The sequence below is a fragment of the Fukomys damarensis genome, unplaced genomic scaffold, assembly GCF_012274545.1.
Source record: "Fukomys damarensis isolate Sample0158 unplaced genomic scaffold, DMR_v1.0_HiC HiC_scaffold_14, whole genome shotgun sequence".
Lineage (NCBI taxonomy): Eukaryota > Metazoa > Chordata > Mammalia > Rodentia > Bathyergidae > Fukomys > Fukomys damarensis.
Genome location: NW_022900926.1, coordinates 72,907,074 through 72,927,211, shown reverse-complemented (window position 1 = coordinate 72,927,211; position 20,138 = coordinate 72,907,074). Strand labels below are relative to the sequence as shown.

General features: G+C 36.3%; 1 protein-coding gene across 6 annotated transcripts in view; it reads right to left on the bottom strand.

Annotated features, from left to right (window-relative positions):
• Afg1l (AFG1 like ATPase) overlaps positions 1-20,138 on the bottom strand; it is a 228,255-nt gene that overhangs the window by 9,396 nt on the left and 198,721 nt on the right. The gene's annotated exons all lie outside the window — the stretch shown is intronic.

Here is a 20,138-nt window from a genome sequence, read left to right as displayed (position 1 = left end):
CTGCAAACACATTCCCTGGGGGTAAGGAACATCCCCAGGAATGTTACCTCTGCTCATTTTAAGTTGTGCATGGGCGACTGCAGTCTGTTAGCTGCAAACCATGAGCAAAAGCCAAGAGTGTTTCTGGCCTTCATCGAGTGGGGAGAAGACTAGAGACTGATGGGCCCAGGACCGCCTCTGAGACCCCTCTAAGAGCTCCTAGGCCACCATGACCGATCCCTAGGACACAGTGGCTGAACCACTTCGATTTCTGGCAGAATCCATCAATACTCCTCCCTGTCCTGAAATGTCTTCCTCCCTTGGGGGTCTCTGCCTGAAAACTTCTTTCAGAAATGATGATAAGGGAGAGGATTCAGGAGCTGTAAGGAGGAGAGTCATTCTCACCTTAGCATCCACTCCTGTAGACCTACCATTATCGTCGAAACCTGCTGGAATAGATATACTCAGGACAGGGTTTCTAGCAGAGGTGTGGAAAGGTATGAGCAAACCCCGAGAGTTAAATTCTGGAGAAGGGGCTCCCTTAAGTCGTAGCAGTTATAAGGAGAATACAGCACCTCTGGGACTGAGGCAAAGGGGCCCAAACCAGACTGAAGGGCACAGAGAATGACCAGATCCCTTTGGAAATGTGCTTCAGGTGTCTCTTTCTCCCCTCTCCTCTCCCTAACAAGATAATAAGGGATGGCTGCAAAGATACCTTTCCCTTACATTTGCCTTCCCTGGCTGGAGAGCCTGTACCTCTAGACCCTGTGCCTGATCTTGACCAAGACAAGCCACTCACCTCAGCCATGGAGGAAGGGGGAATGTCTGAGGGCACTGAGGGAGTTGGGGGACACTTTTGTTCGAGGCCTGACATTCTTCCAAGCATACCTTGCAGTCAAGCCTGAAGGACCAGAGCTCATGTTAAGAGAGAAGTTAGGAGTGAGGGCTCTATACTGCCTGGTTCTGAATTCCCGGTCTGTCATGGGTTAAGTGGGCACTTTGTGCAAGGTACATAAGCTTTCTGTTCCCTTGCATTCCCACCTAAAAAATGGGAATTTGATTCCCATCTCACAGACTTGTACAGATTAAATAAAATAATGCATATACAGAATTTAGCACAGAAATGGAGACCACCTTAGTCCCTTTGGCTACTTCTATTATTTTGAGCCCAAGTGATTGGGTGCAGTACAAATGAGGTGACAATGTAAAGAAATGTCATTCTCAGTGGGACTCAGTGAATTTTGCTCCACCACCGACTGGATCCAAGACCTTCAATAAGCCTGACCTACGAAGTGTCACAGCAGGGACCAGAGGAGTTCATGGAATCTCATGAAATGAGAACAATTCCCAAAGGGAGAGGGAAAAGCAAAATGGTATCTTCTTTGTTTTTTTTTTTAAAAAGTAATACATACAATAAGACTCTCCGTTCTCTGAACCTACATTTTTTTTTTGAGATCAGTTAGCAGTATCTCATCTTTGATAAAACAAAATATATGTGAATGATGTAAAGCCTCATATTAAGGTATTTAGTTATGTGTAATTAAGCTTGCTTTTTATGCACGGATGTGATTTCTATCAGTATAACTGCAGCCCATGGAAATCATTATCAGAAGCCCACTGAAGTGCCTAGGGCACCTGAAAAATCAGAAATTTGCCCACTCAGCTCTTTCACAAATTATACACCTTTGTCAGTAGGTTCTGCGGGTGCCATTATATCAGCAAATATTCTTCTCCCTCATATCACTCAGTCAGTTACGTGCTCGTTCACATAAAGAAACCAAAGCTTGATAGAGTCACTGACCACCTTTAAAAATAACAGTCCTGTGGAGTTATTATTTAATGTGTATAGTCTGTAATAATGAGAAATTCCTGGAGATGGTTAATAGTGATGATTGCACAACAAGGTGAATGTGCTTAAAATGCCACTGACCTGGTTAAAATGGTGAATTTTATGTATTATTTTATCATATTAAAAAGCCACTATTATAATAAGGAAAAATCAATGATTGCCAAGGAAGGCCACAAAGAGATGACAATATTATTTTTTCTTTAAAACATAAGGAAACTGAAATATATTCATAAAGGAGGCCTTTCTCAAAAGAAATTAGCTCCAATAGAATTAATTTAAAATTTAATTTTTGATCAGATCCCCCAAATTTAAGACCCAATCAAAAAATGGTCATCCAGCCGGATGTGGTGGTGCATGCCTGTAATCCCAGCACTCAGGAGGCTGAGGCAGGAGGATCACTGTGAGTTCAAGACCAGCCTGGGCAACACAGTGAGTTCCAGGTCAGTCTCAACTACATAGTGAGACCCTGTCTCAAAAAAGCAAACAACAAAACAAAACAAACAAACAAAAAAAAACAAATGGTCATCTGAAATAAATAGAGAATGAATATAAATGGCAAACAAATATATGAAAAATGTTCAACATTACTGGTCATCCAAGAGATGCAAATTAAAACAATGCTGAGGGCCTGGGGATTTAGCTCAGTGGTTCTGCTGCCTGCCTTGCAAGCACAAGGGTCTGAGTTCGATCCCTGGTACCCAAAACAAAACAAAAAACAATGCTGAGATTCCATCTCACTCCAGAAAGAATGGCTATTATCAAGAAATCAACTACATCTTCTTTATCCAGTCTCCAGTTGATGGGCAACTGTGCTCTGTCTGAGTTTTACCTATTACAAACTGTGCCGCTATAAACACGGGTGTACATATATCACTTTTATTAAGATTCTTTTGGAAAAATACTTTGCAGGGGGATAGCTGGTTCAAAGAAGATATGGTTTTTTAATAAAACGGAGTACCACTCAACCATAAAGAATGAGAAGCCAGAGACATTTATAACTAAATGGATGCACACTGAGTGTTCTTTTTAATCAGAAATGGTATTTTTCATTAAGTTGTATAGTCATGGGTGAAAATACAGTAGAGGCTTTGAAATTGCTGGCACTATCATTTCTTGTCATGTGATTCTGAGTAAATCTCTGAACTTTAATTTCCTCATCTGTAAAGGAGCCCAATGAGTAGTGCACTGTTCATTTGTGTTCCTTCTCTCCATCATGTCAGGTGATACCTAATCCAGCTGCACTTGTATCTTGCCTCTGGCTCCATTCTCTCCTTCTGGCAGTTGAAATGAACCTATATTAAACTTTATGCATATTCTCCATTTCTTTTATCCTTTCTTCTGCATGTACAATATCTTCTTTCCTCTCTCGCTCCCATGATTTGGTTTGGATAATTTTCTCTGATCTGTATCTAGTCTACTCTATTTCTCCTTAGCTGTATTTAATCTGCTCTTAAAATTATCTATTGAGAGCTGGGCATGGTGGTGCACCCTGTAATCCCAGTGCTCGGGAGGCTGAGGCAGGAGGATCGCTGTGAGTTTGAGACCAGCCTGGGCTACATAGTGAACTCCAGGTCAGTCTCAACTATGCAGTGAGACCCTGTCTCAAAACAAACAAACAACAACAAAAACCAAAAAATTATCTATTGAGTTCTTGATTTGGTTATTTATTGTACTTTATAGTTGCAGAATTTCCACTGGTTCTTTTCTCACAGTATTGCAATGTCTTTTCTTATTCTCTAGATCAGTGGGTGGCGAACCATGGCACATGTGCCACAGCAGGCTGTTTGTATCATCGAAAGCTCTAAAAGGTTTGCCATCACTTCTCTAGATTCTTTCTAAAATTTCGAGCCTGGATTTTCATTTCTTTTATACCCCTTTGATTATATAATCTTAGTTGTTTACAATATGGACTTGCAATTCAATATCTAGAGTATCTAATTTTATTGTCTGTTGTTTTTATTTCTTCTCATTCACGGTGTCTTTTTTATTATTACTATGTGTTTGCAGTAAATAATGATTACTTTCCTCATGAGGAGTTGGTGCATGGACATAATAAATCTTAATTCCTTTTTCATCTCCTTTCCCTTCTCTCCCTACTCCTTCTATCTCATGGTCCCCCCTTCCCACTTGCAAAAGATCTACCTCCCTATTTCTATGTCCTATTATCTATCTTTTATTTTGTTCTTTATTTATATTTTCAGTTTTGCAATATTTAAGCTTATGTATCCGATTGATTTCACTTAACATTATGGCCTCATGGTGAATCCATTTTCCTACAAATTACTCATTTATTTTTTTATGGCAGAGTAGTACTCCACTATGCATACATACCACATTTTCTTCATCCATTCATCTGCTGATGGGTGTATCAGCCACTTCTATGATTTAGCTATTATAAATTGTGCTGCTACAAACATGGGTATGCATGTGTCACTGTAATATGATGTCTTTAACTTTTTGGGGAAGATAACCTAGAAAAAAAATAGCTGGTTGAATAGAATTTCTATTTCTAGTTTTTCTTTTTTGGTGCCAGGGATCGAACTTGGGTCCTTGCGCTTGCAAGGCAGGCAGTGGAATCACTGAATTAAATTCCCAGCCCCTCTATTTCTAGTTTTGAGGACTCTCCATCATAGTTGTACTAGTTTACATTCCCATCAATAATAAAGAAGGGTTTCTTTTTTCCTGCAGCCTTGCAAGCGTCTTATTATTCAATTTCTTGACAATGGCCGTTCTTTCTGGAGTGAGATGAAATGTCAGTGTTGTTTCAGTTGGCATTTTTTGAATGGCCAGAGACGTTGAACATTTTTTCATGTATTTTTTGGCCATTTGTACTTCTTATTTTGAGAAATGTCTACTCACTTCAGTTGCCTATTTTTTTACTGGTGCTTTTATTTTAGGTGAGTTCTTTATAAATTCTAGTTATTAGTCTTGTATCTGAGGAATAGTTGGCAATTCTTTTCCCACTCTGTAGGTTGTCTCTTTACTCTGTTGGCTGTCTCCTTTGGTGCGCAGAAGCTATCCAATTTGATATCAACCCATTTGTTGATTCTTGGTGGTATTTCTTGTGTGACTGGTGTTCTGTTCAGAAAGTCCTTGCCTGTGCCTGTGTCTCAAGAGTTTTACCTATTCTATCTTCCAGAATATTGTTTCTGTCTTAATATTTAGACCTTTGATCCATTTAGATTTTAGCTTAGTCATGATAAGAGACGGGTCTAGAGTCAATGTTCTGCAACTGGCAGTCAGTTTTCGCAGAACCATTGGAGAGGCTACCTTTTCTCCAGTGCATGTTTTTGGCCCCTTATCAAAGATCAGATAGCTGAGTATGCCTGGGGTTGTTTCTGCATCCTCTATTTTGTTTCATTGATCCTTGTGTGTGTTTTTGTGCCAGTGTACCATGCTATTTTTATCAATATAGCTTTGCAATATAACTTGAAATTCTAGCCCAGATTGCTTTAGCTATTTTGGGTCTCTTCTAGTTACATATGAATTTGAGGATTTTCTCTAATTCTTTTGGGCTCATTCACAGTGTCCTGTCTCCTCATGTGTTTGGTTATTTTTATATTTGCTGGATTTTAGCTTTCAAGAAAAACATTCCTTTAGGGAAAAATCCAAGTTCAAGGGTTGAAATTTTCTGGATAAATCAGCTTATGTGAAGTCTGTCTGGAGTCTATAAGAAGACTAGATTGCTTATTATATACATGCTTATTCCTAAGATGCAGTTGTTCAGGGCTCCATCCAAAGGGGTAGAAGGCAGTTAACTAGGCCCCCAGCCTTGGTACCCCAGCTCTCTGGCTTCTATTCTAATAACCCAGTAAGACTTCCAAAAGTAAGCTCAGCCCACCTCCTGTGGTCACCAATATTCATGTCTTCCTCTTCTAGAGGAGACAAATAGGTATCTTCCCCTGCTCTCCTGGATTTAGGTGTGGCCATGTGATCAAAATCAGACCAGTAGAATGGGAGAGAAAGTGATACGACTGCTTCTAGCTTGGCTCATAAAAACATCCCACACAGACTCTTCACTTCTTTTATTCATCACTAACTGAATAGAGAGAACTTTGTGGACATAAAGGAGGCTGGAGGACTTAAAGAAGACAAAGCTTGGGTCCTCAAAGGATTGTAGGGAGCAGATTCTTCCTGCCAGCTGTACTACAAGGTAACGTAAGAAATACGTGTTTATTCATTATGCCTCTGAGATATGAAGGTTATTTATTTACACAGCCCATTCTAATACTTCATCCAACTTCATTTATTATCTTTACCAGGTAGATGATCCAAATTACTGTACAGAGAAAGAGTATACCATTACTGGAAGTATAAGATTTCCTATTGTTTTCGCATGTGAATGAAAATACTTATTCTAACAAAAATTTCTCTTCAAATTTTTTTCAGATGATTTAAAAAGTCATAACCGAGATCTGCATTTAGCCATTTTAAGCACCAAAGCTAAGTTTTTAAAAGTTGTGTTTGTAGAGGCAAGTTTCTCACTACAAAGTTGATACTTTTATTTGAAGTTTTAAGTTCAATATATATATTTTCTTTTCATTATGTAATCAGAGAAATACAATGTTTTCACTGCACCATACATCTGCCAAGTCACCTTACACAGCCTTGTGTGTCACACAAATGATACCATTCTTGATGTGTGACATTCTGTCAATGAGACTAATAAGTTGATAACTACTGTTGCCATTCACCCCCTCTCTTTCCTAGCATTGAGTATTTAAAGCTGTTTGGGGGCATTCAGATGTATTAACTAAAGTATTCTCTAGAAAATTATGCTAATTTTAAAACATCTGAAATGATTTTGGAGAATGAAGAAAGCTAGTCAGGTAGCCTGATTATAGTAATAGCTCCAATTATTCTTGCCCACTTGTCCAAAGCCATTCAACTGTGACTCCATTAAGACATGTAGTCAAGAAGGATAAATATGAAGCATTTGTGGCAAAATGGATGCATCTTAAAACCACAATGTTAGGGCTGGGGGTTTAACCCAGTGGTGCTGCTGCCTGCCTCAAAAACTCAAGGACCCAAGTTCGATCCCTGGTACAAAAAAACAAAACAAAATAAAACAAAAAAACAAACAACCACAATGTTAAGTGAAATAAATCAGACACAAAAGCTTAAATATCATATAGCTTCTATTATATGAGAAATTCAAAGAATAAACACTTTCAATACATAAAAGACAATAGGAAACAGAGAGGTAGATCGTTTGCAAATGGGAAGGAGAAACTAGAGATGGAGGGAAGAGAGAAGGAGGGGAGGGGCAGGGGATGAAAAAAAAGAATTAAGATGTGTTAATTACACGTGCACTCCCCAAGATGAATGTAAACATTATGTACTGCAAACATATACTAAAAAAGTAAAAAAGAAGACATGTCTCTCGGCCCACTCTAATCTGGGCTGGCCCTGTAATTTTACCACGGCCAGCAGGATGAGGCACAAGTGACAGTTTCCAGTTCCAAGTCTCAAAGGCTCTGCTCACTTCTGCTCACTCTTTTACAACATCGAGCCTAGCCAACGAAGGAGGAGAGAACATAAGGAGAGCTGGCTGTGTCAGCTGAGGGGCACCCTAGGCCAGCACACCGCATTGTCCCACAGATGCCCGCCCAAGCCAAATCAGCAAAGCTGACGCCCGTAGAGGCCAGAGGAATTTCCCACCTGACCTAAGGACTAGGGAGCAATGACAAATGCTTGTTTCAAGGCACTGAATTTTGGTATGATGCAAAGGCTAACTGATACACTATACTTGCTAGAGAAATTTAGCTTAAGGAAAGCCTTTATTTTCAATCATTAGCAATTCCAGCACTTGGAGAAAAATATGGTCTCACTTTTATAGTTAGAGATTACTTTCACATAACTGATAAGTATACATTGTGATTTACTTTATGTTAATTTATTGTTATAATCAATTTTGAAATTTTATGGTATAGTATAAAATTTATTTCCAGAAACAAAACTTACAATTTACTACATACAAGAAATAGAAGGAAAAAAGTTGGAAAATTATGGCATTCTTATAGAATGAAGGAAGATGTAGGCCTGATTGAATAAAAGTGGAGAGCCATAGAGACAGAACAAGTTGACGTGAACAAGGAATTGGGTGAGACCAAGAGGGACTGCAATAAAATTAAAATCGTATGAGCAATCAAATGGAAAACACTGCTATTGGACTTGAATAGACAAATCACAGAACAAAAATGTAAAGGGCTTATGAATAAAGGAAAAATATAGTCAAGTTCGGCAGTAACCAAATAAAGACAAAATAAGAAGATATTATCATCTTTTTCTGCAGCAATTTCCCAAAGAAAAATTATGCAGCTCAACTCCAGCAAACATGTAACAAGGCTTTCATCACTACTGGAAGAGTAAATCTGTTCACTTTTTCCAGAAAATAATTTGTTGGATTGTATTAAAAGTCCTTTAAAAAGTTGTATGAAAAAATAACTAAATAAAAATGTATGACTGAGTCATTCTATTTATAGAAATTAGAAAGGAGTGATCAAAAATTCCACCAAAAGTTGTGTGTACTTACAGCTCTTCATAACTATGTAACCAAAAAGGTGACTTCATATCTAACAACAGAAAAAGGAGTCAGTAAATTAAGGCATGTTGATATAATAGAAAAATCTGCATAGATAGAATAATATGTTGCCCACAAATAGTGGTGTCCACAATAATATTTTATGAGGAAACATGCTTACGATAAAAAGCTAAGTAGGGCCCAGAATTTAGCTTGGTGGTACCGTGCCTGCCACACACAAGTGCGAGGTCCTGAGTTTGATCCCCAGTACCACAAAAGAAAAGAAAAGAAAAAAAGCACAATACAAAATTATAATTAAGATATCTGTTTTGTTCAAAATATATATGTAGGAAAGGGATCTTCATTTTTTAAATTCTATATTTTCCAAAGGAAAGAGAAAATTATGTTATGAAAAAAGTAAAAAACAGAATGATGAGGAGACACAATATTGGAGATCTTTACTAATTCCAAATAAAGTATTTTTAATGTGTCTTTATTTTTCAGCTACTTAGTCTCTTGCATCTTCTTTAATAATTATGCAAAGTGAATATGTAAAGTATTCAACACAAATATATTTATAGTCACAGGCCACATAACAATATTTTGATTAACAATGGACCACATATATAAATGATGATCTGATGAGATTACATTGGGGCTGAAAAATTCTTTTTAGTATTTTTGCTGTACTTTTTCTGACATTTGGACATACAAATAGTACTGTGTTTCAACCAGTGTGGCAATATGTTGTGCAGGTTGGTAGCCTAAAAACAAGAGCCTCTACCACACAGTCTAGGTCTGTGGTTGACTACATCTAGGCCTGTGGTTGACTACATCTAGGCTTGTGTAAGTCTACTCTGCGGTGTGCGCACAATAACAAGATCACCTAACCAAACACTTCTCAGAACCTATTCCTTCAGTAAGCAGTGTGTGGCTGTACTAAGTAACTTGAGGAACTACAAATTCATTTAAATTTCCCACTGCTACTCTTGTTTACTTCACTGTACAAAACTAGGAGTTCCAGAAGGGCCAGTACTATCTTACTCACCTCTGTGCCCTAGCAAAACCAGTGAGTAGTCTTGCATTATGTATAATTAGTGAATGAATACACTATCATCAAGACTTCTTCTAAATCAACTCCATCTGCTGAGTGCCTAATAAATATGAGGCATTGTGCTGAATCCTAGAACAACTTTGCAAAACGTCTCTCCACTCTTTTAACCACGTTAACATACAACTAAATTGCATGTGCATATCTATGGCAGTTCCAAATATTTAGACCTTTATTTTATGTTCATTGAGCTTCCTATGTAAGGAAACCATAGGATAAGACCATTTTTGAAACTATAATTAGTATTGCGAATTCATGTATTGTGCCCTATGAATAATGAAAGCATATGATTACTTGTGAGTACTAAATGGCACTTCAGTTAGTAGCATCCTTGAGTATGTTATTCTAGCTCAAAATTCAAGTAGCATTATCTAATGCAGATTCTTCTTATGATAGATAATGATGACATTCTCCATCTTTCTACCTGAGCAATTAAAAAGTTTAATAGTCTTTGATATGGCTGGTTACCTGAATACTTTTCTAGACAGAACAATTAAAATCCACTTATTTGATGGTTTGTGCATTCTCGACTATTGTCTCAAACTCTGTTTCTGTGGAAACCTGATGAAAACTTAAAGAACTTTAAATCTATAATGAGTTTGCAAAGAGCATTTGTTTTCGTTAATTACTGAGAATATACAGCTGGATTATATGTAGCACAGTTTCTCTAACAAACTTTTAGGAATAAAGAGCTTGCTTGCTGTCTTTTCTCCTATATCGGAAACGGCACAGGTGTCTGTTCTGGGTTTGGCCCTGGTGCCAAGAGTGGAGATTTCCTCAATGTCACACTGAGGTGAAACGCAGGAATCACCGCCACCAGACTGTCTGCTGCCTACAGTGAGCAGTCGATCCACTTTAGCTTCTATGAATAAGCTGTCAGTTTGAGCTTCTTTTTCCTCTGCCTCACTAATGCTTGTTCTGCCACCATTATTTCAGCTCAAGTAGGACAATTATTGTTTCAAGCTCTGCCTAGATTATCCTATCCTAAGGGTTATTTCTCATCTATACAGACTCTTCTTTATAAATCCTTGTAGTGATATCTTGACAGCTCCTCTTTAAACAATTGTGCGTGGCATCTTGCTTTGTTTACACAGTAGTGACAATGCCTCGTATTTTAAAAAGAACCTTAGGGGGAAAATGCTTGACTTGCATTAGGAGGAATATGTCCTTCTCAAAACAAACTGAAAATACCATATGAGTTGATGTTAAAACAACTTACATATATCAAATTCCAGATTAATGCAATAATTAGAAAAACAGAACACCAAAGTGTATTGCAGAATAATTTCCCAAGAGTCAGATAGCACCTTAATATGAAAAATCTCATTTATATTATTAAGTCCATAGCGCTCAGCTGGGAAATACCTCACTTTTCTAGAAAATATGATCAACTTGTAAGAATTCTACTTCAGAAGGTATTCTTAGGAGTGCTGAGGAAAAATTGTTCTCCTTGGTTTATGTCATCTCAGGAAAGTACTTCTACCTAAATCTACCAAATCTTCCATAAACACTCTATCCCCCTGTAATAATTAATTTGATAACTCTTTAGAGGGGTGTCATATTTTTATTTTAAAAAGAACTTGTAAACATCAAGGTGACAAACTATATGAGGGCGTCCCCCTCCCTTCTCCTCACCTGAACAGCACTGTGTATGTAACAAAGAGATCCCTACATTATGGAGGTAATCAAATTCGGGAGATCCTGGAACTGACAACTTTCTCAAAATATAAACAATACCACACCAAGTCAGATCTACTGAGTGCCTACCATGTGACAAGAACTGTGCCCGACTCATTCCTAGGAATACTGCCACTTTTGTGAGTGGAAGGAGTGGAAAATCCTGCTAACTGGCATAAAACCTTTTGACTCATATAACCTATAATATAGAGAAACAAAATTTTAAGATGTGGAGCTAGGTTAAAAATGCGATGCTAGAAGAATATGAAGAAGGAGAACATCATCACTAGTATCCTTATTAATAAGCATCAGTGAATATAAGTATCAACACAACTTCAAGGCAATACATAAAAACTGCAAAAGCACCTCCAGGTTATAGTTTGTTAAACACTTGGCTGGCATCTCACTGGAATGGAGTGTCTAGTTATTTTATAGACATTCCAGATTTAGAGGGAGATGCGAATTATCCTTTGTGGAAAAGGGATATTAGGTTCAACCATACCAACAGAATTACAATAGTGAATGAGTAGGTGTAACTCAGAGCCCACCACTCAGAAAGACCCTTAAACACTTCTACAGTTAGAAAGGCCAACCCTGGTACTTCATGCAGCTTAAATTTTCAGTTTAACTATGGTGTGAGGCACGGTGAGAAGGCAGCCTAGAGACTACAAAAACAGGCTTGCTTCTCAGGTTTGTAATGCTGGGGGAAACAGACATTCACAGGTACTGGCTGACCATGTCCTGGAACCTACCTCCACCACAAGGTTATTAGGCCTGCCTCAATTTTCCTGTGAGTTCTCATAATAACTGAATAACATTTTTTAAATGCCATGTACAATTGTGTGTATTTCTTTGGTTAGTGGGGTTTTTGTTAGGTTGTTGTTGTTTGGGGTTTTGTTGCAGTGTTGGGGATTGAACTCAGTGATTGACAAGCATTCTACCACTGAGCTGTAGCCCTAGACTCACTGGTTAGTTTATTTCTTTAAGGAGTTTCTGGTTGGAAGGAATTTAGTTTAATACAATCCTCTACTGTTGCACATATGGAATTAACCCTTCAAATAACAATAAAGAACAAACAGCTAGATTTTTTAAAAATTGCAACTCTGGATATTAGGAATCCAACAGATTCTGGGGAAAAAAATATTTGCAAGGGGAAGAAAACCAGCTTAACTGGTGCTAGAATTATTTCACAAACTAATTTATTAAAATAATGCTATAAATACATCTTTTATTTTTTCACTGAAAAAGGCATTTTCTTAGTTCAAAGTAAACAGTATTATTAATATATCTATTTATGGTCTACAGAGGATAATAAAGATATACAGCAAGCTTGAATCATATTTTCACATTTTTCTGCATTCAACTTATAAAGTAAAACTTTAACAAGGATGTATATAATAATGAAGTTATTAGTAACAGCAGTATTTTATCAAAATGATTAATATCTGTACCTGAAGGCTAGCACTTGATTATTAACATAATCCAACCAAGCATCCATTCACTAGAGGGCAGTATTTGCTACAACTCTGTGGGAGGAAGGACAGTTCTATAAATTTGGCTTTGAATCTTTCCAAAAGAAATAAAATAATGATCTTCATAGTGCAAGATCATAGTGCAAAATCTGGTACCAGTCTTACATGTGCATGTGAAATGTAAGGTGAATGAATGCTATTTCCTCTGGAGATGAGGGAGGGTTATGTGGCGTGATAAGTGGCATTTAGGGTATTGAAAAGAAAAGAGAGAACTGGGTTTTTAATAGCTAGGAATTTATTTTAAATTTGAGAATTATAACTTTTGAATATGTTAAAGTCTTATAAATGCACAGGTTTTATTACTTGTGTTTTATTTTTTGCTACTGTTATTTTTGTTTGTTTTGCTTTCTTGCGAAAAGTCCAGTGGAGAAAAACGGATCCTCTTAAACTTAAATATTTGAAAAGCCCTTCTCTGTCTTCTTCCCATTCTTCTGCTTCCCAAATCATGGAACTACTTGGTACAAAATGCTAATTTATACCATTAAAGACATTAAAAAGTGAATCAGTACGATGTGTTACCCTGTACACATGGAAAAAAAATTAAAAAAATAAAATAAATAAATTAACATTTCTAGACCAATATGGCTGTCCATTTCTGTACAATGCCAACTCAACACAGTAAATTGGGATGGCTTTTTAAAGTTGGCAGCACCGTTAAAGTTTCCCAAAATTCAATTTATATATATATGTATATATATTTATATTTATAAAAAAAAGACTAATAATAGCAATATGTTATGCATCAATAGCAGCAACAGCTTTTCCAGGTTCTGCAGTCATTTGAACAAAATTATAGACATTCAGCACATTCCATTAAAAAATACAAAACAAAACAAAACAAAACAAAGAAAAGAATAATATCCAGAAAACAGCAAAGTTCTGTTGCTGTTGTGGTACCTGGCACCATTTTTTTTATTAGCATCTTAATCATCATCTGGAACGAGAACATTCTAGAGTAATATCATTAAATGTAGCTCTGATAAAGCACGGTCCCTACTATGTATCATAAAGCAGGTACAAGATATTTTACATTTTTTCCATGTGTACAGGGGTAACACATCGTACTAAATATGTCGTCGGTTTGATTACAGAAACTAATAAAGTATTCTCTAAATAATGAAAAAAAGAATAAGATAAGACTATAAGACCAAGAAGCAATTTAAATATGTTCAGGGACCATTTTCATCTCCAGAATTAAGGATTATTTTAATATTACATCATTGCCTTTTCTCTTTTACTTTCCTTTTTAGTTTTATTTTAGGATTCCCTATTTTTAATGTTCATACAGAAATTTCTTTAACTGAAATACCGAATAGTTAATTTGGTGTGAAAAACTATAATAGTACACAGGATCCTAATGAGATAAGTAATAATGTGAAATAGGAAGTAAAGGGCTAAAGGTGTAGGGAAAGTGGGAAGGGTGGGGGAAGGGTAATAAGGGAGAGGGAAAAATATGAGAAACTGAAAAAATGCAAATAAAGTGTTTGTAAATGGGGAGGGGAGGAGGGGGTGAAGGGAGGGCAGGGACAAGGGGAAAAAATGAGAATCAAGACCTGTCATGTAAAGGTAGAGAATCCCAATGATGAATGTAACTGTATTGTATACCTAGATTGCACTAATAAATTCAATAAAAAGAAAAAAAAAGTGAATCAGAACTTTTCTGGGTTTCTGGATACACATAAGGCCCAATCTTTCAAAGTATAAATAGACTGATAGAATCATTCACTCCAGGACCAAGGATTTAGCTCAGTGGTGCCGCCACTTGCCTTGCAAGTGCAAGGTCCTGAGTTTGATCCCTGGTACAAAAAGAAAAGAAAATAGAATTATTCACTCCATTTTCTTGCTGAAAACACAACCCTGAATTATCTGCTGCCCAAATTTTATTAAAATGTAAAACATCCACAGAAGGCCTGAATGATCTCAATCTACCCAATCTCTAAACACTTTAAACTTTTTCTGGATTAAGCTAAATAATTCAGAAAAAAACTCACTTCTGTAGCACTATTTTTGACTTTATAGTGTGAGTTTTATTCAACTCTGACATCTTTTCCTGAACTTAGTTATAAGGATCTGTACAATCCAAGTGTGTATTAGCAGCAGAAATGGCACCAAGGAAATTGTTTGCTGGCATCTTTCAGAAGTCTCTTTATGAAGTCCATGTGCCAGTAAATCTTTACTTCCTCTGATTTGCTTCTATTTTCTAACTCACTGAATATCTTTTTTCCTCTTTGGCTGGCAGGAGGCTGAGATTTAATTGTTTAATTTTAAGAATCATGTATTTTATGACAGGGACTGATGTATACTAAGTTTTTCTATCTTTCAACTTATTCTCTATTTTCTTGGGCTGGGGATTTGGCTCAGTGGTTCTGCTGCCTGCCTCACAAGCGCAAGGGCCTGAGTTTAATCCCTGGTAACAGCAACAACAAAAAAGCAAAACAAAAAAAACAACAACTTATTCTCTATTTTCTCTTTGCCTTCACATTTTACAGAATCTGTTTGTTTAATTCTATTTGTGCATATGTGTGTGAATACCTGTATGTGTGCATGCATGCAGAAAATACTTTTTGGAATTAGATAAGGTGTGTTAATACATGCTAAAATTATTCTTCTATTTCTTTTAAATGTATTTAGTTACTTAGTTTGCTTTTAGTTAAACAGCAAGCAAAAGAGAACCAGGAAAATAAGTGTCAGTAAGAACTTCAGATAATAAATAGTAATAATTTTAATTTTGTTAGTTAACAAGTATGTACTGAATATCCATCAATTGCATAGTACTAATTATACAGAATGGTAGTCTTAGAGAAGGTGGATTTTCAAGAGAAGAAAATAGCTCAGTGTAGGAAGTTAGAAATCTATTTCATAAACATGGGATTTAAAGACATTTAGCACAAAGGGAAAAAACAGCCTGAGAAAAACAATATTGGCTTTAGTAAAGCAACAAAGGAGATTTAAAAATGTAGTGTGTCAGCAAAGGGGGGCTTACACCCCTTGGGAGGGTGAGGTGAGAAGATCCTGTGACCTCAGGAGTTTGTGACCAGCCTGGACAATATAGCAAAACTACCACAGCAGGGAAGGGGCAAATAAAATAAGAAGAAAAAATTGTATGCAGGGGCTGGATGTCACTTGGTGGTAGAGTGTTTGCCCAATATGTTCAAGACCCTGGGTTCGATCCCCAGTGCCACCAAAAACAAAGACAAAAGCCATAGCAGCCTGGAAGATGCAAAAATTTAGCAATCTGAATTTATATTAGGACATGATAGGGAGATGATATAAAACTTCAGGAAAGAAATTGATAATATCAAAAGGTATACAAAGTGATTTTCATATTTCCATGTAAATGTGTATAGTAATTTACAATTTAGAAGTTTTTCACATATGTTAAGGATGAAAAGTAGAATAAAATTTAATTAATTACCTGAAGAGCAGTGGCTTATTATATTAAGTCCTTCCATAAAGTAGCATCCAAATCCCAAGGTGTTATCAAACTAGTAAATTGCTTCTATTTTTAAAAACAGTGGGAAACACATTGTTTCTACTGTGCCTTTGATTCAACCATACTAATCACATTGGTCGTTTCCTTCTACTGATCCCTTGATAGCTCATTTTTCAACCCCCTCAATATCATCTCTTCCTTTTTCTTAGTTAAGTTCAGATGATTTCATAAACTTTAGGCTCCAAAGGAACATATTTCTATAAATGACTTCTAGATCTTTATCTTCAGTCCTAGGTTTCCAACTGTTTGTAAGTCCCCTCTCCTAATTCTGGTATTTCTCATCTGTCATTCTTCTAGCCATCCAAAGTGAAAATGCCCAAGGCTTAGAAGGCTTGTCCTCAGCCCTGATACCTATCACATTCAGTCCTCGAGATTTCTCTCATATTCACCTTGTTCTATCATACATATCTGTTTTATGCCCCTAATTAAAAAAGGAATTAGGAGGTAACATCCAGTCTATTCTGTTGGCCAAGCCATACATCCTGATGATGGGGCAGCTCCAACCCAGAGGAAGGGGCACTATTTCTTCCATATATAAGCACAATTTTCTCTTAGTTTCATGGACATCTGGATGGGCTGCTTTATCTAATGCAAACAAAAGCTCCATACATAGTAGCAACTGTGCCAATCTTGTATACCTTTGTCATATTATCCAGTAAAGATCCGTTAAAAATTACTAGCTTTATTATTATATTATTAGCTTAGGAAGGTTCTAATCCAACCTGTATTATCTCATATTTTGGTTATTTTTTTCTTTTAGCACTTTAAAGGTGTACTGTTTTCTAGCCTCCATTGTTTCTGATGAAAAACCAGTTGTCAGTCATATTATTGTTCCCCTGGCTTTTGATATTTTATCATTGGTTTTCAGCAGTTTGACTATGATGTAACCAAGAGTGATTTTCTTTTTCTCTGCTAGGTGTCTGATGAGCTCAATTTATAACTATTACTAAATTTGGAAAATTTTCAGTCATTTCTTTAATAGTATTTTTCTGTATTCTTTTCTTCTGGCAGATGTTTTCTTCCTAGGACTTCAAAAACATGTGTTAAATCTTTTAATACAGTTTCTTACATCATGAGGCTTTGTTCATTTTTTTCAATCTTTTTCTCCCAATGTTCCAAAATGTATAATTTCTACTGACACAGGTTCAAATTCACTAACTCTCCAGTCTTCCAAAATCTGGTATTAAGCACATACAGCAAACTTTTAAATTTTCAGGACCAAAATTAAAAATTTTTAGTTTTAGAATTTCCATTTGGTTCTTTTTAAATTTTCAATTTCTAGGGTCAGGGATTTAGCTCAGTGGCACCATGCCTGCCCTGTATGCTCAAGCTCAAGGTCCTGAGTTTGATCTCTGGTACAAAAAAAAAAAAAAAATTATTTCTTTGCTAATATTTGCTATTTGCTCATTCATTACCACTATAGTTTCCTTTATATCTTTGAGCATAGTTACTAAGGCTACTTTGAAACTTTTGTCTCTAATTCCAACATTTGTGTCATCTCATTGTCAGGCTCTGTTGATTATCCTTTCTCTTGAAAAATGGGTCCCCTATTTTCGTATGCCTACATATGCCTAGTAAGTCTGGATTGTACTCTGGATATTATGTAAATGTCGTAGAGACCTACAGTTCTTACATATTTGTTATTGTTTAGCAGATTACTAAGTGGGCTAGTCTTAAGATCCACACTCTGTCATCTCTGTGATCAGCAGTGGAATCTCTGTTGGGATTATTGTTAACTTATTTGTTCATACATATTTCACAGGCCAGCTCAAGATCTGGGCATTGTTTATATGAAGAATTCAGGCTATTTCAGATTTCCAACTGTTATGATCATTCATTTGCTCCTTTCTGGTTCCTCAAGCTAGGAATGCTGCCAGTTTCTACTGAGTTTTAGATGTTCATTTAAAGCCAACTGTAATCTTCCCTTTGGCAAAAAAAAAAAGTAACAATGAGAAATTCACCAGTACCAACTTTTTCTTCCAGATGTTCAATGTGCTCTACTTTTTCCATGCATTTGGTCATCAGTATCTTCTGAATTATTTTTCATATTTTGTCCAGTTTACAAATGTGACAACTGGGCTGATCAAATAAAAGAAGGTATCCTGTTATTATAAATGTATAGCTTGCCTGAGTCTGTAGTTCTCTGAATATAACCTGTGATTTCCATTTCTGTGTTTTTCATAAAACATAAACACTCAGAGGAAGAAATCATACAAGTTCCCTCTTAACACCCTTTGTTTAGAAAGGTCTTAACAGTTACCTCACACTCCACCTGCTCCTACACAACAGACTCTCCAACCTTCCAGCCTTCAAGACTCAGTTCTTTGATAATTCACAATATTCTGGTCATACTTATACTGAAGTACTAATTATAATCTGCCTCATGTTCTAGTGATTTGTGTACCGATCACACATTCTCTTCTAAATTTTTTTCTTCTGCTCTCCTGAGCTCTTCTAAATTAACACTGTGTCAACAGCAGAGGCTGATTCTTATTTATCTTGGTACCCTCTACAGCACCTAGAATTATGCCAGCCTTCCATTATGAACTCAGTAAAAAATTGTTGAATGATTACTGAAGAGACATACAATATAAAAAGGGCGGGATTCTGTTTCTTACCTTGCATAAAGTAACTTAAATGTCTACCATGTTGGTATATTTAATCAGGTTTCCTTTCTGGAAAAAATATTCCCAAGAGGAAACACTGTTTGCTGATCCACTGGAATATGCTGGTGAAAATTACAGCCTTTTCTAAAGCATACTGCCCCACAAATCTTACTAAAACTACTTTAGGTTCCATATTCAACTGAAAACCTAAAATGACTGTGAATCATAGTAAGAAATGTTATTTTTATTCCTAGATTCTATAGTGGATCTTCTTGAAATTTAAATTGTTATTTTCCTTTTCTTTCTACCTTGAGCTCTGCTCTCATTAAGAAAGTATCTCCCCCACCTCCAAAAAAACGAGATGCTTGGCTTCAGATCATGGTTAAAAATACCTTTGGTGTATTCACCTAAATTCTACTCCCCTTTCACTGTTAAGATTAATTTCTTTAAATCTCATGTCTCTTTGGAGACTTCCCAGCCCTTAGGATCCTTACTTTTAACTCCTGATGTCCTCATAATACATAATCAACTAGTGTGCACAGTTCATTAGAGTGGACTATTAAAGCTGAAAGAAATCAGCTGGTCACAGAGTGGTTAGGTGATCTGCCTAAGACAACTCAGCTAAATCATATCTGAGGAAGGATTGGAATTGATATTGCTTGATTCAGCTGGACTTCTTTCCACTCTCTTGTATTTGTTATTTGGTTCATGTTATTTGCTTTGCTAAACTGTGAACTCTTTGAAACAATTGTCTTACACTTTTTTTATATTCTTCAAAACATAGACATACAGATATGAACACACTTAAGAATGTTCTCAAAGGGCCAGGCATGTAGCTCAGTGGTGCAGCACCTTCCTGGCAAGCACAAGTTCCTGAATTTGATTCCTGGTACGAGAAGGAAGGAAGGAAGGAAGGAAGGAAGGAAGGAAGGAAGGAAGGAAGGAAGGAAGGAAGGAATGTTCTTGACTACCAAACCAATGTAATAATCTCAAGAGAGAAATCTTAACTTATATTTCTTGATTAACGATAGATAAAATGGTTAATAGTGACCCAAAATTATGTGATCTTATAATTTCTATGATATTATAGCTCATTCATAGTTTTTCCCCTCAAAATCTTTCATTCACTTGATTCAGTATCGTCATTGGGCCATTTTAGAGTAAATAGTATATTCTAACAATTTTCAAACTTTTTCCTATGGAAAAAATCTCAAAGTAATAAAACATCTAATGAGATATACCTTACTGAATATTCTAACTGGCAAAGTATTAACAATTAATTTTGAGTCAACTTATCTAATCTAGGTAGAAGGTACTATGGAGTTATCAAATCATGTGCTCTATGGTAGGAAACACACAGTGGACCCT